Below are 20,184 nucleotides of genomic sequence, written 5' to 3' on the forward strand. Positions count from 1 at the left end.
CCCAATCGGTGATCCAATAAAGAATCTCTTCCTTCCTGAAGAAACCTGTGTCCATCTCTCTGTGCTTGGCTTCCGTCAGTTTCTCCGGTATCATTTGGTGCATTGGCCGGGAAGCTCATCGTTCAACGGTAGCTGAGAGGCAGAGGCGTGAGACGGTCTATCTTTGCCCACGTTCTCTACGGCTGCACCCCTGAACTTCTGCGTGGACCTCCCTTCGTCTCGGCGCCACTGGTCTGTTGTCCAGGAGATCATCGGCCTCTACGTGAGAAGTGCTGGGGTGTCCCCGTCGATGAGTGTGAACTCAGGTTCAGGAACGAGGAGGTAAGATAACTGCTGTTTTAGACGGCAGGACCCGCTAGGGGTATACCGATTGTGCGGTAGGCCCAAAGGGGTTTTTGAATCTGTATCTGCCCCCTCTGTCGGAGGGAAGGAGCGAAGGCGCACCGCTCGATCGAACGCTCTTTAGTCAGACCGTTTGATTTGGTTAGTCAGGCGGGGCGCTCTGGTGTAAATAGCCCTAGCCGGACACCGGTGTCTTGTCTAGACTAGCGTTCTAGGGTGTATATTACGTTCGCTAGGTCGGAGGGACCGGGAGACTAAGCGGCGTCTGTGTAAATCCGGTTCGCTAGTTCTCATCCTATCTGGGCTAAGTGGGAAGGCGTGTAAATTTGGAACCCACTAGACTTTTGATAGTACGACTAAGAGGCGTCTGTGTAAATTCGGTCCTCTAGCTCGTTGTATAGTGCGACTAAGAGGCGTCTGTGTAAATTCGGTTCTCTAGCTCGCTATATATGTGGTGATTGGGCAGTGTGGCTAACCAAAACGTATGTAGATTGTTTTTAGGTAGTCCATTCAAGGTACTGGCCAATAGTTTAGTTGGGAATTGTAAATGTGTTAACGATTGTTTTAGTAAAGTGTATATCTTGTTAGATAGCGCGAGCTCAGCCGTCTAGCGAGAGTGTTAATAGTGTGTTGCTGTATTATAGTGCACGGTACCATAACCCTGTATATTTACTGACATTGTATAATAAGTACTAATCATTGTCGTCAATTGCATGTTTTAACACCATAACCACTAATAATTGTATTGTGACCTTAACTTGTACTTTGACCTATGCTAACCGTACTGTAACCGCTATTTGTAAAAGACGATGTTACTGGGGTGTGTTATAGACGGGTAATTCGTATATAGAGAATTATAGCGTGGGTGACTGTATAGTTACGCCAAAGGGCATAATATTGATTATATAGTGACTGGTGTAGCAGCTGTGTGTGTACGGGAATTCCCTGAGTGTTTATTGTTATTGTGTACGTTTCACTTGGTAACCGTACCACGTGGTGCTGTTGCCAAAGGAAACGGGTGTGACTGTTGAATAGTACGCGTGTATAGTAATCGTTGTCGACGACGTTCCATTGTTAAAAATGGGTGCGTCGCAGTCAACGATTCCGGATCCCTTAGGATGTATGGTTAAGAATTTTAAAAAGGGATTCAAAACCTGTGATTTTGGGGTTAAGATGTCTTCTGTGCGTTTAGTTACTTTGTGCACTAGGGAGTTGCCTACTTTGGTTGCGGCATGGCCGCCACGTGGCAGTTTGGATCTAACTCTGGTACAGCGCTTACACGTGGCTGTATCAGGTAGGCCTGAACTTTACGGCCAGTTTCCTTATATTGACTGTTGGAGACAGGCCGTAAATGACTCGCCAAAATGGCTCCAGACATGCCACGAGGAGCAGTGTCGCCTCATGGTAGCTAGGACTTGTTCGTCCACTAGGACTGGTGTTAGGCCCATTTTGGACACGCCCCCTGAGTCCGAGATCCCTTTGCCGCCCCCTTACTTTCCGTTAAGAGGAAGTGACGCAAACGCAGGAAGTCCTGCACCCCTCCCCTCATTACCCTCATCCACTTCCGCTTCCTCCTCCAGTACAGGATCCACCCCCCCTCGTACTAAATCTCCCCTTCCGGAACCAGAACCCACCCCCATTAGAAACGAATATCCTGATTTGGCGCCACTTCAGACTTCCGGTCAAGCTTCATCTAGCTCGGCCCGAAGTGTTCTATTCACTACCTTTTCCCAAAACCAACCTCCCACATCCCCATACCCTATCTCTCCCCGACCGGAACCCATGACTGACGCTTCCCTACGTAGCCCCATCCAAACCCGACAGTTGACTGGTGCCCAACAATTAAAGCACTATCAGATGCCTCTTCGCCTAAATCCCGGGTCAGCTTATATCGATGCCGCAGGACAAATGGCACACGCTGACCCAGTCTTCGTATATGTCCCATTTACCACTACCGACCTTTTAAACTGGAAGACCCATAATTCCTCGTATACTGAGAAACCACAAGCCATGACTGATCTGTTCACCTCAATAGTACAGACGCATAATCCGACATGGGCTGATTGCCAGCAGTTACTAATGACTTTATTTAACAATGAGGAAAGGACAAGAATAAATCAAGCAGCCATTAAAGCATTAGAAGATAGAGCCCGTGCTTTGAACCAAGCTAATCCAGCAGCATGGGCCGCAACACACTATCCCAACACTGATCCCGATTGGAACGTAAATGGTGCTGATATGGTTCAACTTAGAGCCTATAGAGACGCTATAATTGCTGGCATGAAAGCCGGAGGAAAGAAAGCCATTAACATGTCGAAGACAGTTGAGGTGATTCAGAAAAGCGATGAAGCGCCCAGTGTCTTTTATGACCGATTATTGGAGGCGTACCGCTTGTATACCCCCTTTAATCCGGAAGACGCAGATAATTCCCGAATGGTTAACTCCGCCTTTGTCAGCCAAGCTTACGGAGATATTAAGCGCAAGCTACAAAAGTTAGAAGGGTTTGCAGGTATGTCCATCACCCAACTAATGGAGGTAGCAAATAAGGTTTATATGAACAGGGATACAGAAAATAAGAAAGAGGAAGAGCGCAAGATGCGTAAAAAGGCTGATATGCTAGCGGTAGCAATCGCAGGCGTAGATAAACGGGGCCCAGATAGAGGCAATAATAGATGGAGTAGAGAGCCTTTGAGTAGGGATCAGTGCGCGTATTGCAAGGAAGAAGGGCATTGGAGAAATGAGTGTCCGCGAAGAGAACAGTCTGAGAGAGACAGACCTAGGTCAGGTTACGGAAACTTTAGAGGCAGAGCGAGAGGTAGAGGAGGCCCCGGAGGGAGTAATGGTTATAGAGGGAGTAATGGGAACAGAGGAAGTGTTAGGGAAGATAGGTATATTCCAGCAGCGCAAAGGTCCCGCGATAGAGAAGGTAGGGACTTCGTAGGATTGGCTGACACGGTCATGGAGGACTATTGATACCGACCGGGCTCCATCCCCCTTGGTCGAGCGGAGCCTATGGTCGATGTATCAATAGGGGGAAAAAGGAGTGCGTTCATGATCGACACTGGTGCTGAACATTCAGTGGTGACTAATCTAGTTGCTCCTCCATCTGGAAGGACTATTACTGTGATAGGAGCAACTGGAAGAAGTGCTGAAAGACCGGTTCTTAAAAGTCGACTCTGTACATTGGGAGGCCACGTAGTAAAACACCAATTCCTTTATATGCCTGAATGTCCAGTCCAATTGCTGGGACGTGATATGCTATCAAAATTACAAGCGCAGATTACGTTCCTACCAAATGGAACAACATCCTTAAAGTTTAATGGACCTTCAGGTATTATGACTTTATCCGTACCAAAGGAAGAAGAGTGGCGACTTTATACAGTGTTGACTAGCCAAAACCCTAGGAGTGATGAGACATTATTTAACATACCAGGAGTTTGGGCAGAGAACAACCCACCAGGACTGGCCCGCAATATTCCACCTATAAAAATTGAACTGAAACTTGGGGTTTATCCAGTAAGCCTAAGACAATACCACATCCCACAGAAGGCTAAGAAGAACATCCAATCCTATCTGGATAAGTTCATACGGTATGGTATCCTAAAATTCTGTACTTCCCCCTGGAACACCCCATTGCTGCCTGTTCAAAAGCCCGGTACAGATGAGTATCGACCTGTGCAGGACTTGAGAGCAGTCAATGATGCGGTTGTTAGTATACATCCAGTTGTACCCAATCCATATAACCTGCTTGCTTTAATTCCGGGCGGGGCTACTTACTTCACAGTCTTAGATCTCAAAGATGCCTTCTTTTGCCTCCGAATTGCCGCAGAAAGTCAATGTATTTTCGCTTTCCAATGGGAGAACGCTGTAACGGGCTCAAAACGCCAAATGACTTGGACAAGACTGCCCCAAGGGTTTAAAAATTCACCTACCCTATTTGGTTCAGCCCTAAGTCAAGATCTATTGGATTTCGAGTCCATCCCAGGAGAGTGTGTCTTGTTACAATATGTAGATGACTTGTTGATAGCAGCAGTTACAAAAGAAAAATGTCAGCAAGCAACGCACGATCTACTACATATTCTCTGGAAGGCAGGATACAAGGTGTCTAGAAAGAAGGCTCAGTTGTGTTTGCCAACTGTCAAGTATCTGGGATTCCATATCTCTGAAGGTCAAAGGATTATGGGGCCAGAGAGAAAAGAAGCTGTCTGCCAAATACCAACACCCAAGAATAGAAGACAAGTGCGAGAATTCTTGGGGGCAGCAGGCTTCTGTAGGATATGGATTCCCAGCTATGCGATACTAGCAAAACCTCTGTACGCAGCTATCAAAGGTACAGAGCACGACCCCTTCTTATGGACCCAAGAACAGCAAACGGCATTTGAAGATGTGAAGAAGGCTTTGATGAGTGCCCCAGCATTAGGTCTACCTGATCACACACGACCATTCTACTTATATGTACACGAGCAAAGAAGAATGGCTGTGGGAGTATTGACACAGTACTTGGGATCATGGCAAAGACCTGTTGCCTACATGTCTAAGCAACTGGATGCAGTGGCCAGCGGACTTCCACCTTGTCTAAGAGCCGTAGCTGCAGCCGCCCTGCTAGTAGCTGAAGCCGATAAACTCACTCTGGGTCAAGAACTTTATGTACGAGTCCCACATGCAGTACAGACGTTGTTGGATTACAAAGGAAATCATTGGTTTAGTAACAGCCGTATGACCAAGTATCAAGCAATGTTGTGTGAAAACCCAAGAGTGCATTTAGAGACTGTAAACACCTTAAATCCAGCCACCCTTTTGCCACAACCTACTGAAAGTCAACATGATTGTTTGGAAGTAATGGATGAAGTATTCTCAAGTAGACCAGATCTTCGTGATTTTCCCATCCAGAACCCCGATGTTCAATATTATACCGACGGCAGTAGTTATGTGAAAGAAGGGATCCGCTATGCAGGATATGCAGTAACAACAATAGACAAGGTGATAGAAGCTCGGCCACTGGTGAAAGGAACATCAGCACAAAAGGCAGAATTAATAGCACTAACACGAGCGTTACAATTGGCTGAAGGTTTAAGAGTGAATATCTATACGGACTCTAAGTATGCGTTTTTAACCACTCATGCCCACGGAGCTTTGTATAAAGAAAGAGGACTACTGAATTCAGAAGGCAAAGAAATCAAGTACGCAGCTGAAATCCTACAACTATTGGAAGCAGTGTGGGAGCCGAAAGAAGTCGGTACCATACATTGTCGAGCGCATCTGAGAGGAGATGGTGATGTAACCAAGGGAAATCGGATGGCAGATAGTGCAGCTAAGCGTGCTGCTGAATCAGGAAGACAGGAGTATGTGGGGCATATAGCTGCTCTAATACCAACCCCACTGTCTCAATGGACTCCAGTTTATACAGCTCAAGAAGAGGAGTGGTTAAAGACTGAACCGGGAAAGTATCTGGAGAACAAGTGGTATCAGCTAGAAGATGGAAGAATAGTTATACCAGCATCACTAGCGGTAGAAATTGTCCAAAATTATCACAACGGGACACATTCTGGGAGAGACAGTACTGAAGAATCTCTCAGGAAACATTTCTACATACCAAGATTGTCCAACTTGACTCAGGCCATTGTACGCAGATGTGTAACGTGTGCTAAGAATAATGCAAGACAAGGACCAGTAAAGCCACCAGGAGTCCAGTTTATGGGGGGACTCCCCATGTCCGATCTACAAATAGACTTTACAGTGATGCCTAAATCGGGTGGACATCGTTACCTGCTGGTAATTGTGTGCACCTATTCAGGCTGGGTAGAAGCATGTCCTACTCGTACAGAGAAAGCAGGAGAAGTTGTGAGATTCCTGCTACGAGAAATAATACCCCGATATGGACTACCCTGTTCTATAGGATCGGACAATGGTCCAGCTTTTGTTCACCAGTGCCTACAACAACTGACTCATATGCTTGGTATAAAGTGGAGGCTTCATACTGCATATAGACCCCAGAGTTCTGGTAAGGTAGAGAGAATGAATAGAACTATAAAGAACCAGTTGGCTAAAATGTGTCAGGAAACCCAACTTAAGTGGAACGTTCTCTTACCTATAGCTCTATTGCGAATCCGCAGTACCCCTACCAGAAGGATGGGCCTCTCTCCTTTTGAAATTATGTATGGGCGACCACCTCCCGTACTTGGTAACTTAAGGGGGGATTTGAGTCAGTTGGGAGAAGGAATTACCCGGCAGCAGGTTGTAGAGTTGGGTAAGACTATGGAGGAGGTACAGAAATGGGTACAAGATAGATTACCTGTGAATATTTATCCCCCTGTTCATAATTATCATCCAGGAGACCAAGTGTGGATTAAAGAGTGGAATAATGTACCGTTAGGGCCCAAGTGGAGAGGTCCTTATGTTGTTCTTTTGTCTACCCCTACAGCGATAAAAGTAGCAGAAGTGACTCCGTGGATACATCACTCCAGGGTTAAACCAGCAGCAGTCGATTCTTGGCAAGTTACAGCAGATCCAGAGAATCCCTGCAAGATCCGGTTGAAACGCACTACTCAGTCGGAGTAACGAGGAATTATTGTGGATTACAAATTTTATTGTTACAGGTGTGAGTGAGAAGGCCATAATAAAGCCTGTCCGCTTACCATCACATAGTGTATAAGCCAGGAAAGTCCCGAAGGGACACCTGTGAAGACGAGCAGAACTCCATTCCCTGCAGCCCTCACATCCTGGAAGCTGAGGTTCCATCGCACGGACGAAGACTGAGGATGACGGCGAAAGATGTGCTTTTGATTGTGTTTATTTACATGTGTTTTTATATTCAGGAAGGTAGAGGTACCGACACTCCTAGCTGTGAGGTATGCATTAAGACTACGAGAACAGGTAACCATATTTCCCAAACCCTAATTTGGCATTCACAATACGAGTGTAAAGGAGAGGTATCAAGATGTAGATACCTAAATATAGATTATAGTGTGTGCCATTTAGGAGTAGGAGAACCTAAGTGCTTCAGTCCGGAGTATCAGCCTCGTACAATTTGGTTGACTCTCAGGAATGGAGATCCTCAGGGGACCCTAATTAATAAGACGGTGTTAGAATCCGTACATTCTTCGGGTGTTCTGCTATTTGATGCGTGTAAAGCGATATCGAGTGGTAGAAAGCCGTGGAATGTATGTGGGGATCTTAGATGGGAGAGGACGTATGGGTCTAACGATAAATACATTTGTCCCAGTAGCAAAAATAAATATGTGAGTCCTAGATGCCCAAATAAAGACTATAACTTTTGCCCATATTGGTCTTGTGTGGGGTGGGCGACTTGGGGACAGACAGTAGATAAAGATATGATAGTGACTAAGTTGCCGACTAGCCCATATTGTAAGTCTATGGAATGCAACCCAGTCCATATACTTATTAATAACCCCGACAAGTTCCTAGATAAGTATGGCAATTTATTTGGGTTTCAGATATACGGGACGGGTTTAGATCCTGGGACATTATTGTTTATAGGGATAGAGACTGATACGGTATCCTCCCAGACTCATCAAGTATATCATTCCTTTTATGAAGAGATGAGCATAGATAATAAGATCCCCCATAACGCTAAAAACCTGTTCATCGACCTAGCTGAAAGTATTGCCGGTAGTCTTAATTTTACCAACTGCTATGTGTGTGGAGGTACTAACATGGGAGACCAATGGCCTTGGGAAGCAAAGGAGGTAATGTCCGGTTCTGAGGCAGTTGACCAATTAATATCTACACAAGCCGATTATCATTTGAGTGTTAGAGGTAAATCTGAGTGGAGATTAAAGACCTCCATCATAGGTTATGTTTGCATAGCAAGGAAAGGAATAATGTATAATACTTCTGTAGGAGAATTAACTTGTCTAGGGCAAAAAGCTTATGATGATGATACAAAGAATACAACTTGGTGGTCGGCTTCAAATGTCTCAGAACCATCTAACCCGTTTGCTAGATATGCCAATTTAAAGGATGTGTGGTTTGATCTATCCATCACATCTACCTGGAGAGCCCCAGCAAATTTGTACTGGATCTGTGGTAAGAAAGCCTATTCGGAGCTGCCACAGGACTGGGAAGGGGCATGTGTGTTGGGTATGCTCAAACCATCCTTCTTCTTGTTACCGATTGAAACAGGTGAGACTTTAGGTGTTAAAGTGTATGATGTGAATCATAGGAAGAAAAGGGGACCCATAGAGATAGGTACCTGGGAAGATAATGAATGGCCTCCCCAGCGTATCATAGATTATTATGGGCCAGCCACGTGGGCTGAGGATGGTACCTTTGGTTATAGAACCCCTATTTATATGCTCAACCGCATTATAAGATTACAGGCGGTGGTTGAGATTATCACTAACGAAACATCACAAGCGCTCAATCTTCTAGCGAAGCATAACACCAGGATGAGGACAGCAGTCTACCAAAATAGATTAGCCTTGGATTACCTTTTGGCAGTAGAGGGAGGTGTATGTGGGAAGTTTAACCTAAGCAATTGCTGTCTTCAAATAGACGACGAAGGGCAAGCAATAGCTGAGCTTACTAGCCATATGGTTAAACTAGCGCATGTGCCTACTCAGGTATGGAAAGGGTACAATCCAAGTAGTTGGTTTGGTAGCTGGTATGAATGGTTTGGAGGGCTTAAGGCAGTGGTAGGTGGAGTCCTACTGATTTTACTGTTGTGTCTACTCCTACCGTGTCTTATACCCTTAGTAGTTAGATCTGTGCAAAGCCTGATAGGAAGTATAGCAGAGAGGAAGGCTGCTGCACAGATAATGGCGATATATAAGTATAAGGCTCTAGATCAGGGAGAACCAATGCAAGAAGATGAATGTTGAAGATTCACATCATAAGATAAGTCTGGTCTGGTTCAAGGTAACTTGTGGTGTAAGCAAAACTAAGGTTAAGTGATGCCTCAAGTAATTGTAAAATATCAAGAGGCATCAAAGGGGGGAATGTGGTGGAATCTCGGTAAAAATAAATTTAGTAGGCCGAGATTACCACGTGGCATGTGTACGTGCATATGCTGACGTATCGATCAGTTGGTTGCACGTGGCAAGATACGATCAGTAGTGTACGGAGCATGTGCAAGAATACAGGATGTACTATTCCCCCTCCTCCATTGTGCTGGACAAGCCATGCGGTCAAACAGGAAGTTAATTCTTATTTGTGTTGATTGGTCAAGGGAATGTGCGGGTGGAGCTTAATATGGGAGGAGTTATATGCCTATATAAGGAGCCTGCACTATTGTCCGGGGCTCAGAATTTGCTGTATTTTGGTGACGCTAGTCCCTCTGAGTCCCGATCGGTGATCCAATAAAGAATCTCTTCCTTCCTGAAGAAACCTGTGTCCATCTCTCTGTGCTTGGCTTCCGTCAGTTTCTCCGGTATCAGGTGCTGTGCTCCTCTCCCTGAAACACAGGCTGCCGCTGGGGAGGGAGACCGACTGTCTCCACTCCCATAATATTGTCCTGCTGCTGGGGAGAGAGACCGACTGTCTTTGCACCCTGTAGGACACACTGCTGCTGGGGGGGAAGGACGACACCTTCGGCACCCTGGGATGTATCCTGCTGCTGGGAAAGGAGATCACTTGTCTCCACCCTTGTCTGCACCCTGTAGGACATACTGCTGCTGGGGGGGAAGGACGACACCTTTGGCACCCTGGTATGTATCTCTGCCGCTGGGGAGAGAGGCCGGCTGCCACCTCTCCCTGCAGAACACACTGCTGCTGGGGAGAGAGACTGGTAGTCTCCTCTCCCTGAAACTCACCCTGCCGCTGGGGTGTGAGGCCGATTGCCTCCACTCCCTGTCAGGGCCGGACTGGCCCACCGGGATAACGGGAAATTTCCCGGTGGGCCGCGGCACCTGGGGGCTGCAGAGCTCTTACTCCCTATAGAGAGGGAGCCCTGCAGCCGTTTTTAAGAATATTGCGGCCGCCGGTCCGGCGGCACACACTGAGGTGATTACTCACCTTGCGGCCGGCGGCCCCATCTCCTCTGCTGACAGCTGTCAGTATCAGTGAGTGTGCCGGGCGGCCGCCTAAGCGATGCAGCAGCACACTCACTGATACTGACAGCAGCATAGCTGTCAGCACAGGAGGACTGAGGGAGGGGGCGGAGCTAACTACCAAGATCCCTCGCGGTTCCCATAATTCCCAGCATCTACACATCATAGAGTAAGGATTACTCTATGATGTGGCTGTGCTGGGAATTATGGGAACTGCGAGGGAGCTTGGTAGTTAGCTCCGCCCCCTCCCTCAGTCCTCCTGTGACAAGGGGCAGACAGCAGGGACACAAACAGAGGGGAAGTAAAAACTCAGGGGAAGGGGGGACAAAGAGAGGGGTAATGGAGAGACAGGGGAAGGGGGGACAAAGAGAGGGGTAATGGAGAGACAGGGGAAGGGGGACAAAGAGAGGGGTAATGGAGAGACAGGGGAAGGGGGGGAAAGAGAGGGGTAATGGAGAGACAGGGGAAGGGGGACAAAGAGAGGGGTAATGGAGAGACAGGGGAGGGGGACAAAGAGAGGGATAATGGAGAGACAGGGGAAGGGGGGGGAAGAGAGGGGTAATGGAGAGACAGGGGAAGGGGGACAAAGAGAGGGGTAATGGAGAGACAGGGGAAGGGGGGGAAAGAGAGGGGTAATGGAGAGACAGGGGAAGGGGGACAAAGAGAGGGGTAATGGAGAGACAGGGGAAGGGGGACAAAGAGAGGGGTAATGGAGAGACACAGGGGAAGGGGGACAAAGAGGGGTAATGGAGAGACATGGTAAGGGGGACAAAGAGAGGGGTAATGGAGAGACAGGGGAAGGGGGACAAAGAGGGGTAATGGAGAGACAGGGGAAGGGGGACAAAGAGAGGGGTAATGGAGAGACAGGGGAAGGGGGACAAAGAGAGGGGTAATGGAGAGACAGGGGAAGGGGGACAAAGAGAGGGGTAATAGAGAGACAGGGGAAGGGGGACAAAGAAAGGGGTAATGGAGAGACACAGGGGAAGGGGGACAAAGAGGGGTAATGGAGAGCCATGGTAAGGGGGACAAAGAGAGGGGTAATGGAGAGACGGGGAAGGGGGACAAAGAGAGGGGTAATGGACAGACAGGGGAAGGGGGACAAAGAGAGGGGTAATGGAGAGACAGGGGAAGGGGGACAAAGAGAGGGGTAATGGAGAGACATGGGAAGGGGGACAAAGAGAGGGGTAATGGAGAGACACAGGGGAAGGGGGACAAAGAGAGGGGAAATGGAGAGACAGGGGAAGGGGGACAAAGAGAGGGGTAATGGAGAGACACGGGGGAAGGGGGGACAAAGAGAGGGGAAATGGAGAGACAGGGGAAGGGGGACAAAGAGAGGGGTAATGGAGAGACACAGGGGAAGGGGGACAAAGAGAGGGGAAATGGAGAGACAGGGGAAGGGGGACAAAGAGAGGGGTAATGGAGAGACACAGGGGAAGGGGGGACAAAGAGAGGGGTAATGGAGAGACATGTAAGGGGGACACAGAGAGGGGTAATGGAGAGACATGGTAAGGGGGGCACAGAGAGGGGTAATGGAGAGACATGGTAAGGGGGACAAAGAGAGGGGTAATGGAGAGACAGGGGAAGGGGGACAAAGAGAGGGGTAATGGAGAGACACAGGGGAAGGGGGACAAAGAGAGGGGTAATGGAGAGACACAGGGGAAGGGGGACAAAGAGAGGGGTAATGGAGAGACATGGTAAGGGGGACAAAGAGAGGGGTAATGGAGAGACATGGAAGGGGGACAAAGAGAGGGGTAATGGAGAGACAGGGGAAGGGGGACAAAGAGGGGTAATGGAGAGACATGGTAAGGTGGACAAAGAGAGGGGTAATGGAGAGACAGGGGAAGAGGGACAAAGAGAGGGGTAATGGAGAGACACAGGGGAAGGGGGGCAAAGAGGGGTAATGGAGAGACATGGTAAGGGGGACAAAGAGAGGGGTAATGGACAGACAGGGGAAGGGGGACAAAGAGAGGGGTAATGGAGAGACAGGGGAAGGGGGACAAAGAGAGGGGTAATGGAGAGACACAGGGGAAGGGGGGCAAAGAGAGGGGAAATGGAGAGACAGGGGAAGGGGGACAAAGAGAGGGGTAATGGAGAGACACAGGGGAAGGGGGGGACAAAGAGAGGGGTAATGGAGAGACACAGGGGAAGAGGGGTAATGTAGAGACACAGGGGATGGGGGGACAAAGAGAGGGGTAATGGAGAGACACAGGGGATGGGGGAAAGAGCGGGGTAATGGAGAGACACAGGGATGGGTGGACAAAGAGAGGGTTAATGTTGAGACACAGGGGAATGGGGGACAAAGAGAGGGGTAATAGAGAGACACAGGATATGGGGGGACAAAGAGAGGGGTAATAGAGAGACACAGGAGATGGGGGGACAAAGAGTAATAGAGAGACACAGGGGAAGGGGGGACACAGAGACAGAGGGGTAATAGAAAGACACCAGGGAAGGGGGTAAAAAGAGACAGAGGGGTAATAGAGAGACACAGGGGATGGAGGGACAAAGAGACAGAGGGGTAATAGAGACAGGGGAAGGGGGCAAAGAGACAGAGGGGTAAGAGAGAGAGACACGGGTGTAGATGGGGAAGAAAGACACAGGGAGGAGAGGGGGAAGACAGACACATGGAGGAGAGGGGAGAAAGAGACACAGAAGGGAAGGGTTTGTTGGGGGAACAAAGACATACAGAAGGGAAGGGGAACAAAGTAACACAAGATTTGTGGGAGGAAACACTGGGCTGGGGGAAAAAGAGACACAGAGTGGCTGGGAGAAGAGAAAGGCACACAGAGTCTGGAGTTAGAAAGAGACACACAGATGAGATTTGGAAAGGGAGAAAGAGACAAAGGGGCTGGGGGAAAGAGACATACAGAGGCTGGAGAAGGGTAAAAAGAAACACAGGGACTGGGATGAAGTAAAAGAAACACAAGGGTCGCTGTAAGAGACAAAAAGGAGACAATTGGAGACAATACACTAAACGAGGTAAACGTAATAGACGTAATTGATGTGATCCTGACAGTAATACACACACATATATATATATATATTTATATATGCATGTATATTGATGTGTGTATTAGCAACATATATAATTATGCCTATAATATATTAATATACATTTATATATGCATAATACACACATAAATGTCATTAATATATACATATTTGTAATGAGCACGTATTGGCCCAGTCTTGTTGCTAGTTGCATACTCGTGCACAATAACATATTCAAAGTGAAGAGCGCACCCATAGGACTTCAAAATGAGCAAGATAACTTAATTTTTATTTTCAGTTGTGCAACCGCATACATTCACCATTTCAATCCCAGTACTAAAATGTCCTTAATAGGCCAAACTAGTTGTACAGAAACATTAATTACATGCAAATGAATGTCTGCTTCAAAATAAAGGCGCTCTTTTGCTTATTTTGAAGCCCTATATGCGTTCTTTCGCTGGAGTAATAGTTTTCAATTTTAAGTTATTTTTTCACCCTCTATATCAGCACACTATGCTGGCGCAACGCATTATTGGGCTGGTATAGAATTTTTTTCCAGGGCTGCTTATAGTTCCCAGTCCGGCCCTGCTCCCTGTAGGGTACACTGCCGCTGGGGAGAGGGGCCAGCTGCCTCCTTTCCTTGCAGAACACACTGCTGCTGGGGAGAGAGACCAGTTGTCTCCTCTCCCTGCGACTCACCCTGCCACTGGGAGGGAGACCGATTGTCTCCACTCCCTGTAGGGAACACTGCCGCTGGGGAGATAGGCCGGCCGCCTCCTCTCCCTGCAGAATACACTGCTGCTGGGGAGAGAGAGCGGTTGTCTCCTCTCCCTGAAGGATACGCTGTTGCTGGGGCGCAGGGACGGAATACTTCGCCATCTATCAGGAAGTATTACTTTACTGAGAGGGTAGTGGATGCATGAAAAAGCCTTCCAGCTGAAGTGGTAGAGGTTAACACAGTAAAGGAGTTTAAGCATGTGTGGGATAGGCATAAGGCTATCCCAACTATAAGGCCAGGGACTAATGAAAGTATTTAGAAAATTGGGCAGACTAAAGAGGAGAATGGTTCTTATCTGCCGTCACATTCTATGTTTCTATCTCTGCCTGCCATTCTGCTAGCGCCTGCAGATCCTCGATCAGTCCTTTCCCCATGAACTGTATACATTTCTCCGTTGGGTTGGGTCCATAGAATGCCAACCGCTCCTTCAGTAGAACGTCAAACTGTGGTGGAATCTCGGTAAAAATAAATTTAGTAGGCCGAGATTACCACGTGGCATGTGTACGTGCACATACTGGTGTATCGGTCGGTTGGTTGCACGTGGCAAAGATACGATCAGTAGTGTACGGAGCATGTGCGAGAATACCGGATATAGTATTCCCCTCCTCCATTATGCTGGACAAGCCATGCGGTCAAGCAGGAAGTTAGTTCTTGTTCGTTTTGATTGGTTAAGAGATTGTGTGGGTGGAGCTTATTATGGGAGGAGTTATGTGCCTATATAAGGAGCTTACACTATTGTCCGGGGCTCAGAACTTGTTGTATTTTGGTGACATTAGTCCCTCTGAGTCCCGATCGGTGAACCGAATAAAGAATCTCTTCCTTCCTGAAGAAACCTGTGTCCATCTCTCTGTGCTTGGTTTCCGTCAGTTTCTCTGGTATCATTTGGTGCATTGGCCGGGAAGCTCATCATTCAACGGTAGCTGAGAAGCAGAGGCGTGAGACGGTCTATCTTTGCCCACGTTCTCTACGGCTGCACCCCTGTGCTGGGGTGTCCCCGTCGATGAGTGTGAACTCGGGTTCATGAACGAGGAGGTAAGACGACCGCTGTTTTTGACGGCGGACCCACTAGGGGTTTGGATACCGATTGTGCGGTAGGCCCATAAGGGGATTGAATTGTGTATGGAATTGGCCCCCTCCAGTGGAGGGAAGGAGCGAAGGCGCACCGCTCAATTAAACGCCTTTAGTAAGCCCGTTTAATTTTGGTATGGAGTCAGGCGGGGTCCTGTGTAAATAGCCCTAGCCGGACACCGGTGTCTTGTCTAGACTAGAGTTCTAGGGTGTATATTACGTTCGCTAGGTCGGAGGGACCGGGAGACTAAGCGGCGACTGTGTAAATTCGGTTTGCTAGCTCTCAACCTATCTTGGCTAAGTGGGAAGGCGTGTAAATTTGGAACCCACTAGACTTTTGATAGAGTAGATAGACTAAGAGGGTACTGTTGTAAATTCCGCCCTCTAGTTCGCTATATGTGGTGCTTGGGCAGTGTGGCTAACCAAAACGGATGTAGATAGTTTTAGGTAGTCCATCAAGGTACTCAGGGCCGGACTGGAAACTAAAAGCAGCCCTGGAAAAAAATTCTATACCAGCCCAATAATGCGTCGCGCCAGCATAGTGTGCTGATATAGAGGGTGAAAAAATAACTTGAAATTGAAAACTCTTACTCCAACGAAAGAACGCATATAGGGCTTCAAAATAAACAAAAGAGTGCCTATATTTTAAGTAGACGTACATTTGCATGTAATCAATGTTCCAGTACAACTACTTTGGCCTATTAAGGACATTTTAGTAATGGGACTGAAATGCTGAATGTCTGCAATTGCACAACTAAACAAAAATGAAGTTAGCTTGTTTATTTTGAAGTTCTATGGGTGCGCTCTTCACTTTAAATATGTTATGGTGCATGAGTATGCAACTAGCAACAAGACTGGGCCAATACGTGCTCATTACACACACACACACATATATATATATATATATGTGTGTGTGTGTGTGTGTATTACTGTCAGGATCACATCAATTTACGTCTATTACCTTTACCTTGTTTAGTGTATCTTGTCTCCAATTGTCTCCTTTTTTTCTCTTACAGCGACCCTTGTGTTTCTTTTACTTCATCCCAGTCCCTGTGTTTCTTTTTACCCTTCTCCAGCCTCTGTATTTCTCTTTCCCTAGCCCCTTTTGTGTTGTTCTTAGCCCCAGCCAACAAACCTTCTGTGTCTCTTTCTTCCCTCTCCTCCCTGTCTCTCTTCCCCCTCTCCTCCCTGAGTCTCTCTTCCCCATCTCCTCCCTGTCTCTCTCTCTTACCCCTCTGTCTCTTTGTACCCCCATCCCATGTGTCTCTCTATTACCCCTCTGCCTCTTTGTCCCCCTTCCCTGGTGTCTCTCTATTACCCCTCTGTCTCTGTGTCCCCCCTTCTCCTGTGTCTCTCTATTACCCATCTCTTTGTCCCCCCAACCCCGATGTCTCTCTATTACCCCTCTGTCTCTTTGTCCCCCCCCCTTCCCTGGTGTCTCTCTATTACCCCTCTCTTTATCCCCCATCCCCTGTCTCTCTATTACCCCTCTGTCTCTTTGCCCCCCCTTCCCTGGTGTCTCTCTATTACCCCTCTCTTTGTCCCCCCCATCCCCTGTCTCTCTATTACCCTTCTGTCTCTTTGTCCCCCCCCCCTTCCCTGGTGTCTCTCTATTACCCCTCTCTTTGTCCCCCCATCCCCTGTCTCTCTATTACCCTTCTGTCTCTTTGTCCCCCCCCTTCCCTGGTGTCTCTCTATTACCCCTCTCTTTGTCCCCCCCATCCCCTGTCTCTCTATTACCCTTCTGTCTCTTTGTGTCCCCCCCCTTCCCTGGTGTCTCTCTATTACCCCTCTCTTTGTCCCCCCCATCCCCTGTCTCTCTATTACCCTTCTGTCTCTTTGCCCCCCCCCCCCTTCCCTGGTGTCTCTCTATTACCCCTCTCTTTGTCCCCCCCATCCCCTGTCTCTCTATTACCCCTCAGTCTCTGTGTCCCCCCTTCCCCAGTGTTTCTATTACCCCTCTATTTGTCCCCCTTCCCCTCTTTTTGTCCTCCACTTCCCCTCTATTTGTCCCCCCTTCCCCTCTATTTGTCCCCCCCTTCCCCTCTTTTTGTCCCCTTCCCCTTCCCCTATTTTTCTCTGTACCTGCTGCTGCTACAGGAGGACTGAGGGAGGGGGCGGAGCTAACTACCATGCTCCCTCCCGGTTCCCATAATTCCCAGCATCTACAGATCATAGAGTAATCCCTACTCTATGATGTGTAGATGCTGGGAATTATGGGAACCGCGAGGGAGCTTGGTAGTTAGCTCCGCCCCCTCCCTCAGTCCTCCTGTGCTGACAGCTATGCTGCTGTCAGTATCAGTGAGTGTGCTGCTGCATCGCTTAGGCGGCCGCCCGGCACACTCACTGATACTGACAGCAGCATAGCTGTCAGCACAGGAGATGGGGCTGCCGGCCGCAAGGTGAGTAATCACCTCAGAGTGTGCCGCCGGACCGGCCACCCGGCGGCACTGACATGCGGCCGGCGGCCGCGATTTTATTAGACAGCAGGGCTCCCTCTCACTCTCCAGCCCCCCAGGTGCCGCGGCCCACCGGGAAATTTCCCGGTATCCCGGTGGGCCAGTCCGGCCCTGAAGGTACTGGCCAATAGATTAGTTGGGAATTGTATATGTGTTAAAGATTGTTTTAGTAGCGTGTATATCTTGTTAGATAGCGTGAGCTCTGCCGTCTAGCGAGAGTGTGAATAGTGTGTAACTGTACTATAGTGCACGGTACCATAATCATGTATAATTACTGACACTGTATATAAGTACTAATAATTGTCGTCTATATTGCATGTCTAACACCATAACCACTACTAATTGTACTGTGACCTTAAATTGTACTTTGACCTATGCTAACCGTACTGTAACTACTGTTTGTAAAGACGATGTTACTGGGGTATGTTATAGATGGGTAATTCAAATATAGGGAATTATAGCGTCTCTCTGTATAGTTTCCCTAAAGGGCATAGTATCTGTTATTTAGTGACTGGTGTAACAGCTGTGTGTGTACGGGAATTCCCTGAGTGTTTTTTTGTTGTGTGCGTTTCACTTAGTAAAACGAGGGAACGGGTGTGACCGTTGATAGAGTGTGTGTATAGTATTCGTTGGAAACGACGCTCCATTGTTAAGTATGGGCGTGTCAGATTCGACGATTTTAGATCCCTTAGGATGCATGTTAAAGAATTTTAGAAAGGGATTTACAAAATGTGATTGTGGGGTAAAAATGTCTCCAGCACGCCTGATAACATTATGTAGTAGGGAATGGCCTACTTTGGTTGCCGCATGGCCGCCACGTGGCAGTTTAGATCCTAATCTGGTACAGCGTGTACACGTGGCTGTATCAAGTAGGCCTGAACTTTACGGATAGTTTCCATACATTGATTGTTGGAGGCAGGCCGTAAATGACTTGCCAAGATGGATCCGAGTATGCCACGAGGAGCAATGTCGCCTCATGGTGGCCAGGACTCGTTTGTCCACTAGGGCCATGATTACGCCCATTTTGGACACGCCCCCTGAGTCCGAGATCCCTATGCCGCCCCCTTACTCCTCCTCCACAGGAAGAGGAAGAGGAAGTGCTGCAGGAAATGTTACACCCCTTTCCCCGTTGTCCCCATCTACTTCCTCTTCCAGTTCAGTGTCCAGCCCCCTTGTTACAAAACTTCCCCTTCCGGTACCTACTTCCGTTAACCCCACATATCCTGATTTGGCGCCATATCAAGCTTCCGGTCAGGCTCCCCCTAGCCCGGCCCGGAATATTTTATTCACCAACCTTCCCCATAGTAAAGCTTCCCCATCCCCATGCCTTACTACCCCTCGACTGGAACCCCTAACTGACGCACCTCAACGAAGCCCCATATTAACCCGACAACTGACCGGTACTCTCAAACCCAGACATTATCAAATGCCACTTCGTTTAACTCCCGGCACAGCACACCTTAATGATGAAGGCCAACTACAATACGCTGACCCAGTCTTTGTATACGTCCCCTTTACGACTACCGATCTCTTTAATTGGAAAACCCATAACTCCTCATATACCGACAAACCTCAAGCCATGACCGACCTGTTCACCTCAATAGTCCAGACGCATAATCCTACTTGGGCTGATTGCCAGCAATTACTAATGACATTATTTAATAACGAGGAAAGGACTAGGATAAACCAAGCAGCCATTAAATCGCTGGAAGAAGAAGCCCGTACATTAAATCAAGCTAACCCAGCAGCATGGGCCGCAGCCCATTATCCGAACACTGATCCCGAGTGGAATGCTAATGGCGCAGACATGATTCATTTAAAAGCATATAGAGACGCTATAATTGCTGGCATGAAAGCCGGAGGAAAGAAAGCTATTAATATGTCTAAGACGGCTGAGGTGTTACAGAAAAGTGATGAATCGCCCAGTGTCTTTTATGACCGATTATTGGAGGCATACCGCTTGTATACCCCCTTTAATCCGGAAGCCCCTGAGAATTCCCGGATGGTTAACTCTGCCTTTGTCAGCCAAGCTTTCGGAGATATTAAGCGCAAGCTACAAAAGCTAGAAGGGTTTGTAGGGATGTCCATAACCCAATTAATGGAGGTAGCTAATAAAGTTTATATGAACAGGGAAACGGAGACTAAGAAAGAGGAAGAGCGCAAGATGCGTAAAAAGGCGGATATGCTAGCGGTAGCGATCGCAGGCGTAGACAGAAGGGGAATGGATAAGGGCGATAGTAAGTGGAATAGGGAACCTGTCAGACCTTCCGGCATTCGCTAACCGTGGACTTCCGGGTTCTCGGAGCGCGGCCACTCCCCCTCCTATGACGCGGTCGTTCCCAGGATTCATAGAGAGACCGCGTCAACACCACAGTGCTGGATCAACTCGAAAGCTCCCGCGAACTTCAAACTGAATTATTACTACTTCTACTGTGTATCGGACCCGGACTGTTTAATCGTTTACCTTCCTTCTCCTCTCCTACGACCTCGGACTGTTTTTGGATATTCTCTTGCCTGCTGCAACCTCGATTCTCTGTGGAAT

The sequence above is a fragment of the Pelobates fuscus genome, chromosome 3 (assembly GCF_036172605.1).
Source record: "Pelobates fuscus isolate aPelFus1 chromosome 3, aPelFus1.pri, whole genome shotgun sequence".
In the NCBI taxonomy this organism is placed as follows: Eukaryota; Metazoa; Chordata; class Amphibia; order Anura; family Pelobatidae; genus Pelobates; species Pelobates fuscus.